Here is a 16,970-nt window from a genome sequence, read left to right as displayed (position 1 = left end):
ACACATATGTCACACCTTTTGTAATTGTCCCATAATTCTTGGATACAGGCATACATTGTTATATTATACTTCACTTTATTGTGTTTCACAGATATTATGCTTTTTACAAATTGAAGGTTTGTGGCAACGTTGTGTCAAGCAAGTCTATTGGCACCATTTTTCCAACAGCTTGTGTTCACTTCATTAGCATTTTTAGTAATAAAGTATTTTTAAATTAAGATATGCATCTTTTTGAGGCATAATGGTATTGCATACTTAACAGACTATGATATAGTATAACTTTTATATGCACCAAGAAACCAAGAATTTAGCGTGACTTGCTTTGTCGCAGTGGTCTGGAGCCAAGCCTATAATATCTCCAAGGTGTGCCTATATTCTGTTCGATTTTTTTCTCTCTTTTTTTTTATTCTTTTATTTTCAGTTTGGGAAGTTTTTATTGACATATCTTTAATTTCACTGAGTTTTTTCTTTCGATGTGTTCATTCCAATAGCTAAAGCATGCATGTGGTACAAAATTCGAGTCAAAAGAGTATACAATGAAAAGGAATTTCTCCTACTTCTTTCTCTGAGCCACCACATTTTCCTTCCCAGAGGAAACACCTGTGTATACATGTAAGTAATCGCATCTATATTTCCTTTTAGATTTCTAAATAAAACTTATGGCATAATATATGCATTTCTTTATCTTGCTTTTTTTCATCCTTCAGTATATTTTAGAGATAATTCCATATCAGTACACATGATGCAGAAACTCTAGAATTTCAATTATTTTCAATGACTGCATAATAACCCACTGCATATATAGCTATCCTATAATTCATCAGTTTTGTACTGATGGGCATTTAAACTCTTTTATCTTTGCCATTATGAATTTAGAAATGAATTTCCTTAGTCACCCGTCATTTCAGCATATAGGAGTATACCTGTAAGATAAATTCCTAGAAACAGAATTGCTAGGTCAAAGGTTTGTAAATTTGCAATTTGGGTACTTATTGTTAAACTGTTCTTCATAGCATTATTGCCAATTTCTGCTTCCATCAGCAAAGTATAATAATGCCTGTTTTCCTGCTACTTCCTCAATTACAGTATATTTTAAAACTTACATTTTCTAAAATGATACGTATTTTTTATTTTGAATAAAATTGAGTCCTTTTATTATGTATTTGTGTTTTCTGTGAACTGTTGATATTGTGTTGATTTTTCTAATGAATTGCTAATATTGTTGAATTATAGGTATTTCCTCATGTATTAGGGAAATTAGTCCATTGTCTGTGATATGAGTTGCAATTTTTCACCCAGATTGCTGTCTGCCACTTTTAGTTTATGTACTTTTGCTGCTTTTAAATTTAAGTAATTTAAAGTATCAATTTTCTCTCTTATGGCATTTGGGTATTGCTTTATAAAATTTCCTGTGCTACGGAATGTATCAGGATTTAATGAAGTACACTTATACTTTGTTTTTTCCATTTACTCTTTATCTGGAATTTATTTTGATGTGAGGTATGAGTTTGAGTTGGGATCCAACTTTACTTTTTCTAGACGGCTACTTAGTTGTGTCAACATCATTTGCTGAATTTTAAAAGTTTTTTTTAAAAATCAAGAATGTATGTTGAATTTTATCAAACACCTTTTTTGCATTTTGGAAATGACAAATTTTTCTTTTCCTTTATAATGATATTTAGAGACAGGAGGTCTCACTACATTGCCCAGGCTGGCCTCAAACTCCTGGGCTCAAGGGATCCTCCCATTTCAGCCTCGCAAGTAGCTGGGACTACAGGCACAAGCCACTGTACCCGGCTATTTCTAGTAAAATAGAAATACTTTATTATAATTGTTATTTGATTTACGATTTTTCCAGTAATATTCATGAGTACGATTTTTTTTTTTATTTTTATTTTTTAGAGATGGAGTCTTGCTCTGTCTCCCAGGCTGGAGTGCAGTGGTGTGATCTTGGCTCACTGCAGCCTCCATCTCCCGGGTTCCAGTGATTCTCCTGCTTCAGCCTCCCGGGTAGCTGAGATTACAGGCACACACCACCATGCCTGGCTAATTTCTGTATTTTTAGTAGAGACAGGATTTCACCATGTTGGCCAAGCTAGTCCTGAACTCCCGACCTCAGGTGATCTGTCCGCCTTGGCCTCCCAAAGTGCTAGCATTACAGGCATTAGCCACCACGCCCAGCCATGAGTAAGAATTTCTAAGGTCAGTGTATATGTATATGCTAGATGGGTGTTTTATGAGATTTTGGTATAAGTGTTATGCTCACTTCATAAATAGAATTTGAAATGCTTCCTTATTTTTTTCTGTGCTTAAGGCAGAATCAACAGCAACCAACTCTCTGTTCCTTAAATTTTCACAGTAGAATTATCCTATGAAATAATTTGGGCCTGGTGCTTCTGTGGATTCAGCTATGGAGATACGCAGTTCTCTAACAACATCTATTTCTTTTCTTTTTCTTTTTTTTTCTTGTTTTTTGAGACCGAGTTTTGCTCTTGTTGCCCAGGCTGGAGTGCAATGGCACAATCTCGGCTCACATCAACCTCCATCTCCCGGGTTCAAGCGAGTCTCCTGCCTCAGCCTCCCGAGTAAATGAGATTACAGGCATGTGCCACCACGCTCGGCTAATTTTGTATTTTTAGTAGAGGCAGGGTTTCTCCATGTTGGTCAGGCTGGTTTCAAACTCCTGACCTCGGGTGATCTGCCCGCCTCCGCCTGTCAAAGTGCTGGGATTTACAGGCATGAGCCACCGCGCCAGGCCAACATCTATTTCTTCCATAGTAATTGGTCTACTTAAAATTTCTATCTCTGGAATGTTTTGGTAAATTATATTTTCTTGGAATCTTGTCCATTTATTCAAGTTTTCAAATTACACAGAACTGACTGATCATGCAATTCTTTTAAGTTTTCCTGTATCTATGGTTATTTCTCCTTTATCATTTTGTATTTTGAGGTGCTCCTCTTTCTTTCTTGAGCTAACGACCCTATTGTTGCCTTTTTCAAATCTCTTGCTTATTAGTATTCCCATTCCCATTTCTACTTTTTATTTTCTTCTTTTATTCTTACGAATTCCTTCTTTCTGCTTCTCTTAGGTTTACTTTGCTATTTTTTTCTAAATTATTTAATTTACTTTTATTTTGAATTTTTAAAAGCACTGCATTGGTATATCCCACAGGTACTAATATGCAGCGCTCTTTTTTTTTTTTTTTTTTTTCATTTTTAAGATAATCAGTGTTTTCAGTTTTGAGACGGTTAAGAGGATTTCTTCATGCTTTTTTTTTTTTTTTTTAACATTTCGAAAATGTTACACAATTTTGCATTGCTTTATTCTCCACTCCTTTGTATCCTACGACACTCTCCCGCCCCTTTCTTCACCTCAGTTCTCTAAAGATCGAAGGTCAAGAAGAGGGTTTCTGGCCCGGGAGCCTGCGAGAGGGTGGGCCGTTGCAGTTTATGCGCGGAAACAGCGATAGGGACACCCGGGGCCTACGGAGGCTGGGGACAGAGCAGATCCTCCCAGCCCCTAACACCGCCTGGGAGTAGATGCAGACCCCCAGGGCCCCGGGGGCCGGGACCACACCCCGCGGGCACGAGCCGATTGGCAGATTGTCGCCGAGTGGTTTCAACGGTGACGCCCCCACCCGAATGCCTCGCTGGGATTGGCTCATTTCTTGGTTCAGACCTGGACGGTGGCCAGAGGAGGACAAGAGGCTTTCACACAGAACGGAGGTGATGTGGACGACAGTAGAGACGCAGCCGCACTTGAACGAGCGACCGGGCCCCGGGGACATGGCGGCAGGCTCTGCACCGTCAGTGCTGCTCGCGGCTGCAAGAAACTGGTGGCGGCAGTGCCTGAGCCCGCTGCTATTGCCAAGGTGACGGGGCATAAAGCGGCGGTCGATCGGTGCGTGGGGGTGGGGGGCTGAAGGGAGGATGAGGCTCGAGCGGGAGCACAGGACGGCATCCTCTTGTCAGGGCATTCGGCTTCCAGTCCCCCTTCCAGAGGGCGTCGTTCTGCAGCCAGGCCTCTGTCTTTCCCCCGCCCCTACAGGGCACCAGCTACAGAATGCTTTTCTGTTTCTATTTTTTTATGGTAAGGAAGCACTTTCCTTTCTCCCCCGTTTATTCATTTGTTTACTTCTGGTTCCCGTGCCCTTTTAACATGTCCCCGTCATTCCCTGTTTAAGGGCACAGGATGTTCCGGGCTCATCTTGTACTTAGCTCCTGCCTTGGAATCAGACATTTCTCCAAAGAATCCTGATTCCTTTTTTTGGAGAATGTTATTTTATAGCCTTATCTGGGTTGTAGGTTGTGTTAGTTGCTACTAGGATGCCATTACTTCTAGACTGTCTCAGCAGACAAACGCTAGGAAACTTTATGTGTATATATATGTGTGTATATACATATACACACACACACACGTTATGTGTATATGTGTATGTACATATGTATACATATATATATGTACACGCACTCTCCCCACACACATCCATACACTCTTCAATCCAGGTACATCTATATCTGTTTTATATCTATCTACATGTATGTTTAAAAAACAGCTGAGTTCATACTGTTACCTCAGTTCCAGTGCATCATCTCAGGGTTCAATCAGATCTGCCCTTTCTGTAATTGTTACTGTTTTCTGAGAGTGAGAAAGCTGGTTGCCCTTATCCACAAGATATTCACTTCCTTGCTCAATCGTGTACAAAAAGTTGATTCGAAATCGCTAACCCGTACCACTGTGAAAAACAGACCAACTAGCCAGAGTTCAATATTGGTTTACAGTTATTTTTGTCTTTAGTTTCTGTAATTAAAACTGTATTATACAGGTGATGAAGGCAGTCATAGAGGTGTTATGACTATAGAGTTTACAAAGTCTCTGTAATTAAGATGTGGAACTAGTGTGTGAATAATATAAAAAGACAAGTAGAATAGAATAGAAAATCCAGAAGTAACCCCAAGTGCACATGGAAAGTTAAAGGTGGTACCACATATCATTGGAGCAGAGTTGGGCTTTGTGATACACAGAGCTGGGCCAACTGGTTGGCCATTTGGAAAAAGATAAAATTAGATCTACACCTCATAGCATAACAAAAATAAAGTCTAAATGGATCAGGGATCTAAATGTGAAAAATGAAACATTACAAGTACTGAAAGAAAAAGGCTTTCTAACTATGACTCAAAAACCCATAAGCAATAAAATAAAAAGTTGATAAATTTGACCACATAAAACAAATGGCATGACAAATACATCATAAAGTTAGAAGACAACTGAAAAAACACTGGATTGGGAGAAGATAATCTAGCACGTATCACGGGGTAAAGGATGAATATCTTTCATATTTAAATTTGCATTTTAAAACTTTTCCAAATCAGTTTTCTCTGTTTACATTCAGCAGTGGCAAAATGATTTTATCTTTTACATCAGAATATGTCAAAAAAGTAGTAAGTTATACTGCTTTTAAAGATAAGAGTCATCCATTTAAAAAATACTTATTATATCATGTGTCTTAGGGCCCCAGAAGTAAACCCTAAGACAGGAGGAATTCCTGTGCAAATAATTAGAAAGTTTCCAGGAAAAAATCGCAGGGGAATAGGGAAATAGAATAGAAAGGGAAGGAAGGTCACAGAGCAAGCTGCTGTAAGCCTGTTCCCCTCGAGGTGACTCAGTTCTGTTGAACTCTAAGTCAGGGTGCATAGTCAATCCTTGGAGTTGTCCTTACCAGAGAACCAGCAAGCTGGTGTGTACGTCTCTGCCGAGTCACTGGTTAAGGTCTGCCCTCAGGGAGACCCAACTTCCCATATAAATACTTTGGGTTTTATAAAAATATAAAACTTTATACTTAAGACTTAGTATAAAGTCATCCATTCAGAACCTACTTGTTAACTATTGTCCTTGCATTCAGGGAGTTTTTGTTTCAAATTAAACAGAAACTAGGGTTGCAGATATGTTTTGTAGGGCTGTATCTCAACCAATTGACAAACTGAAGCTTTCTGTCTGGGTAGACTAGGATCCATGCCTTTTCTGTTCACTATTGTCAAGTTTAAATGCAGTGTGCAACATGAAAACCGCAGTGATGTGTTATGAGTTGGGAATCTTTGTCATTTGTGATATCTGCATGCTATCTGTTTTCAAAGCTCACTGCTATATTAGCTATGAAGTAAAGCTTGTTTTAACAAAGCGATAGGCTTCATTAAGATCAAGGCTATATAAGTCATGGTTTCCTATTGGAAAGATAATTATCTTTAAAGTGAATGATAACCAGTGAATACATATCAGAACAACTTGCTCTGGAGATGTAAATGCAGAGCTTATTCACTATTTATACATCTTAAACACAGAAGAATAATGTAGAAAATGTCTATTTTGATTTTTCCTAGGACATTTTTTTAGCTAGTGATGTTGAGAGTATGGGAGGGAAAATAACCTAATGAAGCAAGTTGCTACACATGAATATCTAGAGATGATACTAAGACTTTTGAAAAATAGAGTTTATTTTATTTTTTAAATGGCTTTAGGTTTCCAGAAAAAAAGTTACAGGTTTACAGAGAAGATGAGAAGATAGTACAAAGAGTTCCCATATACCTTGGACACTATTATATGTTATTAACATTTTACGTTAGTATGGTAAATTTGTGGTGTAATTATATTATGGTTAGTATGCTACAATTTTTTTTTTTTTTTTTGAAATGGAGGCATTCTCTGTTGCCCAGGCTGGAGTGCAGTGGCACGATCTCGGCTCACCGCAACCTCCGCCTCCTGGGTTCAAGCGATTCTCCTGCCTTAGCCTTCTGAGAAGCTGGGACTACAGATGTGTGTCACAATGGCCAACTAATTTTTGTATTTTAAGTAGAGACAGGGTTTCGCCGTATTGGCTAGGCTGCTCTTGAACTCCTGACCTCATGATCTACCTGCCTTGGCCTCCCAAAGTGCTGGGATTACAGGCGTGAGCCACTGCACCCAGCCAGTATGATACAATTAATGAACCAACATTGTTGGGTTACTATGAACTAAGATCCACAATTTATTCATGTTTTCTTAGTTTTTATGTAAAGTGCTTTTTCTGTTTCAGAATCTTATCCAGGATACCACATTTCATTTTGCTGTCATGTCTCTTTAGACCCCTCTAGGCTGTGACAGTTTCTCAGATTTTTCCTATTTTTGGTAACCTTGACGGTTTGGAGGAGAAGTATTCAAGTATTTTGTAGGATATCTTTTTGTTAGAATTGACTGATGTTTTCCTCTGGATTAGACTTGAATTTGGGGCTTTGGGGAAGAGGCCACAGATGTAAAGTGTGATTCTCTCTCTCTTTTTTTTTTTTTTTTTTTTGAGACGGAGTTTCGCTCTTGTTGCCCAGGCTGGAGTGCAATGGTGCAATCTTGGCTCACTGCAACCTCCACCTTGTGGGTTCAAGCAATTCTCCTGCCTCAGCCTCCCAAGTAGCTGGGATTACAGGCATGTGCCACCATGCCTGGCTAATTTTGTAATTTTAGTGTGGAGTTTCTCCATGTTGGTCAGGCTGGTCTCGAACTCCCAACCTCAGGTGATCCGCCTGCCTCGGCCTCCCAAAGCACTGGGATTACAGGCGTGAGCCACTGCACCTGGCCTAACGTGTGATTCTCATCACATCAGATTGAGAGTTAACGATGGTTGCTGTTGACCTTAATTACGTGGCTGAGGTAGCACTGGAAAGGGTTCTGTGCTGGAAAGTTACTCTTCCACCCTCCTTCCCCACTGTGCTATTAGGAAGGAAATCACAAGGTCCAACTCACACTTAAGTGAAACATTTTTTTCTAACTTTTCAAAAGGATCAGGTTGTTTTGGGTGAAGCAGATAAAAATGTTGAACCAAGGAATTAAGGATCAAATCCATGAGATTTACTAGAAATTAAATACAAGTGCTCTTGTGCACATGAGTTTTCTCCAGCTGGCAGGTTGGATTCATTGTTACAACATAGCTGTGAAGTGCTACGTTGTCCTTGTCCCCTGCTCAAAGCAATTGTTTCCCACAATCTCTGTCTCACTCAGTTCTATAGTAAGACATGGACGCTTGGTCTCAAACATTATTTCTCTAAGTATTGTTATGAAACTATTACATCTGCTTAATTGATTTATCAACATAATTAGTCATTGTCTTTTTTTTTTTTCAGAGTCTCACTTCATGGCCCAGGCTGGAGTACAGTAGCACTATCTGAGATCACTACAATCTCCGCCACTTGGATTCAAGCAATTATCTTGCCTCAGCCTCCTGAGTAGTAGCTGGGAGTACAGGCATGTGCTACCATGCGCAGCTAATTTTTGTATTTTTGGTAGAGACCTGGTTTTGCCTTGTTGGCCAGGCTGGTCTCGAACTTCTGACCTCAAGTGATCCGCCTGCCTCGGCCTTCTAAAGTGCTGGGATTACAGGCGTGAACCACTTAGCCTGGTCAGTTATTGTCTCATTTTAAAGATTGTGTTGCTTTCTGCCTCATTATTAATATGTTGGAAATTACCAAGAAGTTCATGACAGATCTATTTCACATTCTGGTGAAGAAGGAAGAATTGGCCCTTCAAGGAGTCAATGTTTTACAGTAATTTTGAAAGAGGGTAATGTTTTTCTAATTGATATACATAAAAACCATAGCCAGGGATTTAAAATTTACCTTCTTATTTAAGCTCTCTACTAAAATTCCAGAAACTAGTATCATGTCTTAGCATTTGTAATAAAGCTATCAGAGAAAACCCAAGAAGAAAAAAGAACTGTACCAGATAGAAAAACTGAGTTGAACCTTTTTTTTAAAACAGAGTCTCACTCTGTCACCCAGGCTGGAGTGTAGTGGCACAATCTCAGCTCACTGCAGTCTCCACCTCCCAGGTTCAAGTGATTCTCCTGCCTCAGCCTCCCGAGTAGCTGGGATCACAGGTGCCTACCACCATGCCTGGCTAATTTTTTGTATTTTTAGTAGAGACAGGGTTTCACCATGTTGGCCAGGCTGGCCTCGAACTCCTAAACTCAGCTGATCTGCCCACCTTGGCCTCCCAAAGTGCTGGGATTACAGGCGTGAGCCACCGTGCCCAGCCTGAGTTGAACCTCTTTTTTAAAACAGGGTACTTTATTCTAAGATCTGGCACAGTAGTATCTATATTTAGGCAGAATTAGTAAAATCAATGAATAACTATTCTCTTCCAGTGGTAGGGATGAGATGTAGAAATCAAATGGCTTTTTATTCCAACTCTGACATGAATTAACATTTTCCTCTTGGAAATACTGTAAGGAAAGAAATTGTATGCTCTTTATGACGAGAGATTGACCAGTCAGGTTGTTCCTTATAGAACACAGAGTGAAAGGTATCCTGGCTTCTAAGAAAAAGCATGCCAGTTTCTGGTGTGGTAAGAGCTGCTCTTCCCTAGTATTGCTAATTAGGATGCTGTTAATATCTGATTATAGTTGAGCCTTGAACAACCTGATTAGGAGCACCAGCCCCGATACAGTTGAAAATCTGCAGATAATTTTTGACTCCCCAAAAACGTTACTACTAACAGCTTAATGTTGACTAGAAGCCCTACTAATAACAGTCGATTAAACACATATTTTGTATGTTATATGTATGATATACTGTATTCTTATAATAAAGTAAGCTAGAGAAAAGAAAATGTTAAGAAAACCGTAAGGAAGAGAAAATACATTTACTCTTCATTAGGTGGAAGTGGATCACCATAAAGGCCTTCATCTTCCTCATGTTCACGTCAAGTAGGCTAAGGAGGAGCAGAGAGAGGAGGGTTGGTCTTGCTGTCTAAAGGGTGGCAGGGGCAGAAGAGAAGCCACTTAATAAGTGGTCCTGCCCAGTTCAGACCCGTTTCCTTCAAGGGTCCACTGTATTTTCTTAGTAAACTGAGGCAGGATCTAGTTACATTGTAGCTGTGAAGTGCTGCATTGTCTTTGACCCCTGCTCAAAATAAAACTGTTACCTTTCAAGCCCTGTCTGCCATGGTGCTCTAGCTGCAGGGATGTCTGGTCTCATACATATTCACCTGTTTAAGTACTGATTTGACAAATGATTCTTGAGAATTAGGGGTTGGTGTTGTTTTGCAGGTAGTGACAGAAGGAAGAAAACATTGTCAGGAGGGAATTCAGATAAAGGACAAACCATATTTTGAGTGCTACTGACTTGTTGGTAAGTATTCTAGTTCCTTATTTAATGACAGTATCTATCTAGCAAAAGTTGGTTTAGGGGGAAAGTTTATAGTAGACTTTGCCAGCTGAAGTTGTAGGGGCGTGAAGATCACACTCCACAGTGAACTGTGCTGTTATATATAGGTCATTACTCTTGTGGCCTAGAAGAGTGTGCAGCAGTTGCTTTTTGAAACATAATTTAAATATATACTATCATATCTGAGGTTCTTGATTTTTATGTTTAGTAGTGTGTATACTGATCATCAACTGTGATCTGCCCACTGCTTGTGAAAACTATATTCTCATTTGATTATTTGACATCTTTCAATCCCTTGTTTTTATTCTGGTGAAATAAATTCATACACAGTTACGTGTCACTAAACAACCAGGATGTGTTCTGAGAGATCACAGAGCATACTTACACAAACGTAGATGGTGTAGCCTACTACAAACCTAGGCTATGTGGTATAGCCTGTTGCTCCTCTGTACTGAGTACCGTAGGCAGTTGTAGCACAATGGTATCTGTATATCTAGACATAGAAAAGTTAGAGTAAAAATACATCATAAATGATAAAAACAGCACCCTTGTATAGGGCACTTACAGGGGTGAGGCTTGCAGGACTGGAAGTTGCTCTGCATGAGTCAGTGAGTGAGTGGTGAGTGGATGTGAATGGCTGGAATGTTACTGTATACTACAGTAGACTTCATATATAAACACTCTGCACATAGGCTATACTACATTTATTTTTAAAATAAAGTAATTGCCAGGCGCAGTGGCTCACACCTGTAATCCCAGCACTTTGGGAGGCTGAGGCAGGCGGATCACCTGAGGTCAGGAGTTCGAGACCAGCCTGTCTCTACTAAAAATACAAAATTAGCTGGGCATGGTGGTGCAGTAGTCCCAGCTACTCGGGAGGCTGAGGCAGGAGAATTGCTTGAGGCAGAGGTTGCAGTGAGCCAAGATTGTGCCATTGCACTCCAGCCTGGGCAACAAAAGTGAAAATCAGTCACAAAAACAAAACAAAACAAAACAATAAAAATAAAGTAACTAGGCTATAACTTTACAATGGCTATGAAGTCACTAGGCGACGAGAATTTCTCAGCTCCATTATAATCTTATGGCATCACTATCGTATATGTAATTTGTAGTTGACCAAAATGTCATTATCCAGCGCATGACTATATTGTTTTTCAAGGTGATTTTGTCAGCCAGGCAAATGTATCAGGATAATAATTTTATCACCTTGTAACATGATATTTAAATTGTACCTGGGAGGACTCATGGTTGGACAGAACACAGTGGAAAGCAAATGTGAAATGTTGCTCAGATTTTGGACTTTATATACCGTTGATATTTCAGGGAAAAATCAATGATGCTATTAGATTTGGTTGTCTTTAACTCACCTATGAGTCTGTCTTAAAGTCGTGTTTGCTCGTAGCTTGTGCTTTCTTGATGATTCCTCTATAATTGGAATTTTCTCAGCATTTTCTGGTCACAGTTTATATTGATCCTAGCCTAGTTATATTGACTTTGTCACTAAATAAATTGAACTATGCCTTGTTACCAATAAAAATGAGTTACTATTTTTTTTAATGTAGTAGTTCATAGGAGTAGGTGACAAGTGGTGGTCAGAAATGCCATGGGCCTGATTTCGGACATAGATTTATAAGTGAAACAGCAGGTCGTTTGGATAAAGAAGGAATCAATATTTCCATATGTGTTTTTCTCTTGTTCTGATTATTTGATATTTTAAGTTCCTATAGCAAGAATACTTTTGATTGGTTGTGTGATCCATTTTAGTAGAGAACTGTAGTGGCAAACATATTTTGGTCATTTGTGTTAGAGTCTGTGACATGAACTGAGCAGAAAGGAGCGATAAATATGGGTTACCAGAATACATTTTTTCAAGATTTCCCTCTACTGGTAAAAGTTTCCCAATAGAACTACCCAATAGAACTTTCTGTGGTGATGGAAACGTTCTCTATTTGTACTGTCCAATACAGGAGTGGCAGATAACATGCGACTATTGGAATGCGCTTAATGCAACCTTTTTTTTTTTTTTTTTTGAGATAGAGTTTTGTTCTTGTCACCCAGGTGGGAGTGCAGTGGCGCAATCCTGGCTCGCTACAACCTCCGCCTCCTGGGTTCAAATGATTCTCCTGCCTCAGCCTCCCGAGTAGCTGGGATTACAGGTGCCCACCACCACTCCTGGCTAATTTTCGTATTTTTAGTAGAGTCAGGGTTTCATCATATTGGCCAGGCCATTCTCGAACTCCTGACCTCAAGTGATCCACCTGCCTTGGCCTCCCACAGTGCTGGGATTACAGGCGTGAGCCACCGTGCCCAGCCTATTTCATTTAATTTTAATTAATTTAAATTTAGCCATATGTGGCTAGTGACTATTTATTGGACAGCATAGTCGTAAACAACAGTGAACATTTCAGAGCTGGCATCTGTAGTTAATTCTGAAAGTGTATCAGAATGGATTCATAACTGTTCCTTTTGTTTTGTGCCTGTTCACATCTGTCCTAGACTGACATGACACCCACTCTTGGCTGGCCCACTTTGGTAGGGGCTTTAATTTTACTACCCTAAACCCAATACTTTCATTCTCTTTATAAGTAATAATGTTCATTTCGCAGCCAGATGAACCTTAACTCCTTTTGTACTAACTTTGCAAAAAAACCTTTTCTTTTTCTCTAGATATTTTGATCAGTATCTTGTATTCCATTTAGAAGCACTCTACATATAATTCTGGCAAATAAACAGCCACCGATGATTAACTAGTAGCTCAGATTGTTCAGTAGTTCATGTAGTACTTGCTGAATAATATTCTGATTCATATTTTTTCTTTTGTTCAGAACTGGCAGTAGGGGTCAACTTGGGAAGACAGCTGTGACCATAAATATTAAAGAAGACAAAAGGATTCTTTGTGACACTGAGACCTTCTGCAGTACTACAGTGGGGGAAATGCCAGTGTACACAGCTGGCCTCATGTAATTCCTGGGATGAGATCGTTTGGGATGCAGTGCTGGCTGTTGCGTACTGTGTTTCTTTCCTTGAGAATATTTGAATCTCGCCTGAGTACTCATAACAGATGAGAAACACAGGTTTTGATAGCATAGATTCACGCTATCATTAGTCATGAGCTCTTGGGAGCAAAGTAATTGGTTTTGTCCTCTTTAGAGTTAGACCCTGTGGTTGGGTATGAAAGATGAGTGTCTGTAAAAATCCTTCTTAGAAATGTATTTCCTCAAGACTCTGTCTCAAAAAAAAAAAATTCATTTCCTAGTTCTGTAAAAATCGCTATATTGAGTGTTCTCTATCACTTAATAATATACTTATTTTATTATTAAGTGGACTTAAAGATATGCGGTGTATAAAATCAGCTAACTATGTTAAACCATGGTGTCTCCCTTTATTGTGTTAGGCTGAATAGAACAAACTTTAAAATAATTTTTTAAAGAAAATATTTGAATTAGTTTTGTTTGGTGTTATATTTTTATTCAAAAAAGCATTTTATTAGTGCTAGATGTGAACCGGAGCCTTCTGCTAAATACCAGCAGCAATCATGTCCTAGAGTTAAATCCCAGAAAACTTGCCATATTGTATATTAAGGGTTCAATAAATTACAATAAAGTATTCTTTCTTTAAAGTGATTTGGTCCTTATTCCTTAAAAATCATACTTTTTGCCATAACTCCATATTTTCAAAGGAAGAAGATGAAATGAAATAGTACTCTGTAGTAAATATTTTATTCCAGTTACAAAATTACACACAAATGTGGCTTTTTATAAAAAGGTTTAATAGTTCCAAATTGGGCTGGGTGTGGTGGCTCACAGGCCAGGCATGGAGGCTCATGTCTGTAATCCCAGCCCTTTGGGTGGCCCAGGCAGGCAGATCACTTGAGGTCAGGAGTTCGAGACCAGCCTGACCAACATGTCTACTAAAAATACAAAATTAGCCGGGTATGGTGGTGCGTGCCTGTAATCCCAGCTACTCGGGAGGCTGAGGCAGGAGCATCACTTCAACCTGGGAGGCAGAAGTTGCAGTGAGCCAAGATCACACCACAGCACTCCAAGCCTGGGTGACAGAGCAACACTTTGTCTTAAAACAACAACAACAACTAAAGTTCCAAGTTAACTGCTGCTTGGCAGTAGCACAAAGACTGATCAGTGAGGTTGTTCATTAGCACCATCTGCCAAACATTGTCTGCTGCTTATGAGAAAAAGGAAGCATTTGAACATGAGATTTCTCCCTCTTCTGGTGTGGCAAAAATTTTCTGGTAGATGCAAAGTAGTTACATAACAGCAAGGTTTTCTATGTTAATGGACTAATATTAATCAGTAAAGTTTTTTTCCCATAACAATAACACGGAGTGTATATAATGGGTCCTATAACAGAAAAATGGACATCGAATGTGATCTTTAAAAAAAAAAAATAGACTTTATTATTTAGAGCCATTTCAGGCCAACAGAAACACTGAGCAGAAAGTACAAAGAATTCCCATACACTTCCTGTTCTCACACACCCACGGTCTCCCACACTTCAACATCCCACACCAGAATGGTACATGGGTTACAATCACTGAACCTCTATTGACACGTCATTATCACTCAAAGTCATAGTTTAGGGTTCATTCTTGGTGGTGTACATTCTATGGGTTTAGAGAAACTTATGATGACATTTGTCCACCATTATAGCATCATACAGAGTATTTTCACTGCCCTGAAAATCCTCTGCTCTACTGATTTCATCCCTCCCCACAACCCCTGGCAACCACTGATTTTTTGTTTTTTTGTTTTTTTTGAAATGGAGTCTCTGTCACCCAGGCTGGAGTGCCATGCTGTGATCTCGGCTCACTGCAAGCTCCGCCTCCCAGGTTCAAGCAATTCTTCTGCCTCAGCCTCCCAAGTAGCTGGGACTACAGGTGCCCGCCACCATGCCCGGCTAATTTTTGTATTTTTAGTAAGGACAGGGTTTCACCATGTTAGCCAAGATGGTCTCGATCTTCTGACCTCGTGATCCATCCGCCTTAGCCTCCCAAAGTGCTGGGATTACAGGCATGAGCCACTGCGCCCGGTTGACCACTGATCTTTTTACTGTCTCTGTGGTTTTCCCTTTTCCAGAATGTCTTATAGTTGGAATCTTACAGTATATAGCCTTTTCAGATTGGCATCTTTCACTTATATCACTTAAGCTGCCTCCATGTCTTTTCATAACTTCAAAGCTCATTTTAACATTGAATAATACTGCATTGCTTGAATGTACTACAGTTTATCCATTTGCCTACTGAAAGACATCTATGTTGCTTCCAAGCTTTGGCAATTATGAATAAAGCTGCTATAAACATCAACGCACAGGTTTTTGTGCAGACAAAACTTTTCGGCTCCAGTGGGTAAAAACCAAGGAGTGTGATGGCTGGATCATATGGTAAGAATATGCTTCATTTTGTAAGAAACTGCCAAACTGTCCTCCAGCTTGGCTGTGCTGTTATATTCCCACAAGCAGTGGACCAGAGTCCTGTTGCTGCACACCTCTCCAGCATTTGGTGGTGTCATGTTTTGATGACAGACATCAGATTCTTACTTTTTCCCCCTCAAATTATTTATCAAGGGCTAGGCGTGGTGGCTCATACCTGTAATCCCAACACTTTGGGAGGTTGAGGCGGGTGGATCACTTGAGGTCAGCAGTTCAAGACCGACCTGGCTAACATGGTGAAACCCCATCTCTACTAAAAATACAAAAATTAGCCAGGTGTGGTGGCTCACGCCTGTAGTACCAGCTACTTGGGAGGCCAAGGCAGGAGAATTCCTTGAACTGGGGAGGCAGAGTTTGCAGTGAGCCGAGATTGCACCACTGTACTCCAGCCTGGGCTACAGAGTGAGACTCTATCTCAAAAACAAATTTAAAAATTATCAAGTTTTGTCCTGACTACAGTTTATAATTTGTTAAAAGAACTTGTCTGACATGCAATGAATGTTTTACCAAATAGTATCACCTAGAAAATAATATGTTAATGAATTTTGGGAAAGAGCCCCTGTCCTTTCTCAGTCCCAGTATTGATGCCTGCCATTTTCTTCACCATAAAACTGCTGCTGTGGCAAGGTAAATGCTAGACTCCTTGGAAGTATCATATCAATTAAAAGTTATCACTGCCTTCAGTCAATAAATGTGCAAAAGGAGATCCAATGAATAAGCTGCAGGAAATGGCATCTACCCTGAAGTTCATTCCCTACAAAGGAGACAGGTGGAGAGAGCTGCATAAAGATGAGACAAAAAATCAAAACAGGCCAGGCATGGTGGCTCTTGCCTGTCATCCCAGCACTTTGGGAGGCCAAGGCAGGTGGATCACCTGAGGTCGGGAGTTTGAGACCAGCCTGACCAACATGGAGAAACCCTGTTTCTACTAAAAATAAAAAATTAATCAGCCGTGGTGGTGGGTGCCTGTAATCCCAGCTACTCAGGAGGGTGAGGCAGGAGAATCGCTTGAACCCGGGAGGCAGAGGTTGCGGTGAGCCACTCCATCCTGGGCAACAAGAGCGAAACTCTGCCTCAAAAAAACCAACAAACAAACAAACAAAAAAATCAAAATTAAACAAAACCAGCAAACAAACCCTAACATGTTGTATTAGGAAAAGGTATAACTACATAATTTACTAAGTAGCCTTTATAGCCCTGTGTCTTCATGTGTTTGGGCTACTGTAACAGATTTCCATAGACTGGATGGCTTACAAACAATAGATATTTATTCTCACAGTTCTGGAGGCTGAGAAGTCTAGAATCAAGTCACTAGCAGATTTGGTGTCTGGTGAGGA

At 39.8% G+C, this 16,970-nt stretch overlaps 1 long non-coding RNA gene and 2 other non-coding genes across 4 annotated transcripts; all 3 read left to right on the top strand.

Annotated features, from left to right (window-relative positions):
- The first annotated feature begins 3,452 nt into the window (after nucleotides 1-3,452).
- LOC111523236 lies at nucleotides 3,453-13,807 on the top strand. Of its 2 annotated transcripts, none has more exons than XR_004228855.1 (4): nucleotides 3,453-3,901; nucleotides 8,149-8,584; nucleotides 10,071-10,152; nucleotides 13,014-13,807. It is a non-coding gene; the product is annotated as an uncharacterized LOC111523236 (long non-coding RNA). The 2 variants fall into 2 exon arrangements; XR_002725471.2 differs by having other exon boundaries at nucleotides 3,455-3,872.
- Nucleotides 8,639-8,817, top strand: LOC111523245. Its single transcript, XR_002725476.1, has one exon. It is a non-coding gene; the product is annotated as a small nucleolar RNA SNORA81 (small nucleolar RNA).
- LOC111523248 lies at nucleotides 9,873-10,003 on the top strand. The gene has a single exon (XR_002725479.1). It is a non-coding gene; the product is annotated as a small nucleolar RNA SNORA63 (small nucleolar RNA).
- Nucleotides 13,808-16,970: the final 3,163 nt, after the last annotated feature.

This window comes from Piliocolobus tephrosceles, chromosome 2 (assembly GCF_002776525.5).
Source record: "Piliocolobus tephrosceles isolate RC106 chromosome 2, ASM277652v3, whole genome shotgun sequence".
NCBI lineage: Eukaryota > Metazoa > Chordata > Mammalia > Primates > Cercopithecidae > Piliocolobus > Piliocolobus tephrosceles.
The sequence above is the reverse complement of the archived record's forward strand: the minus strand, read 5'-3'. Positions and strand labels throughout refer to the sequence as shown.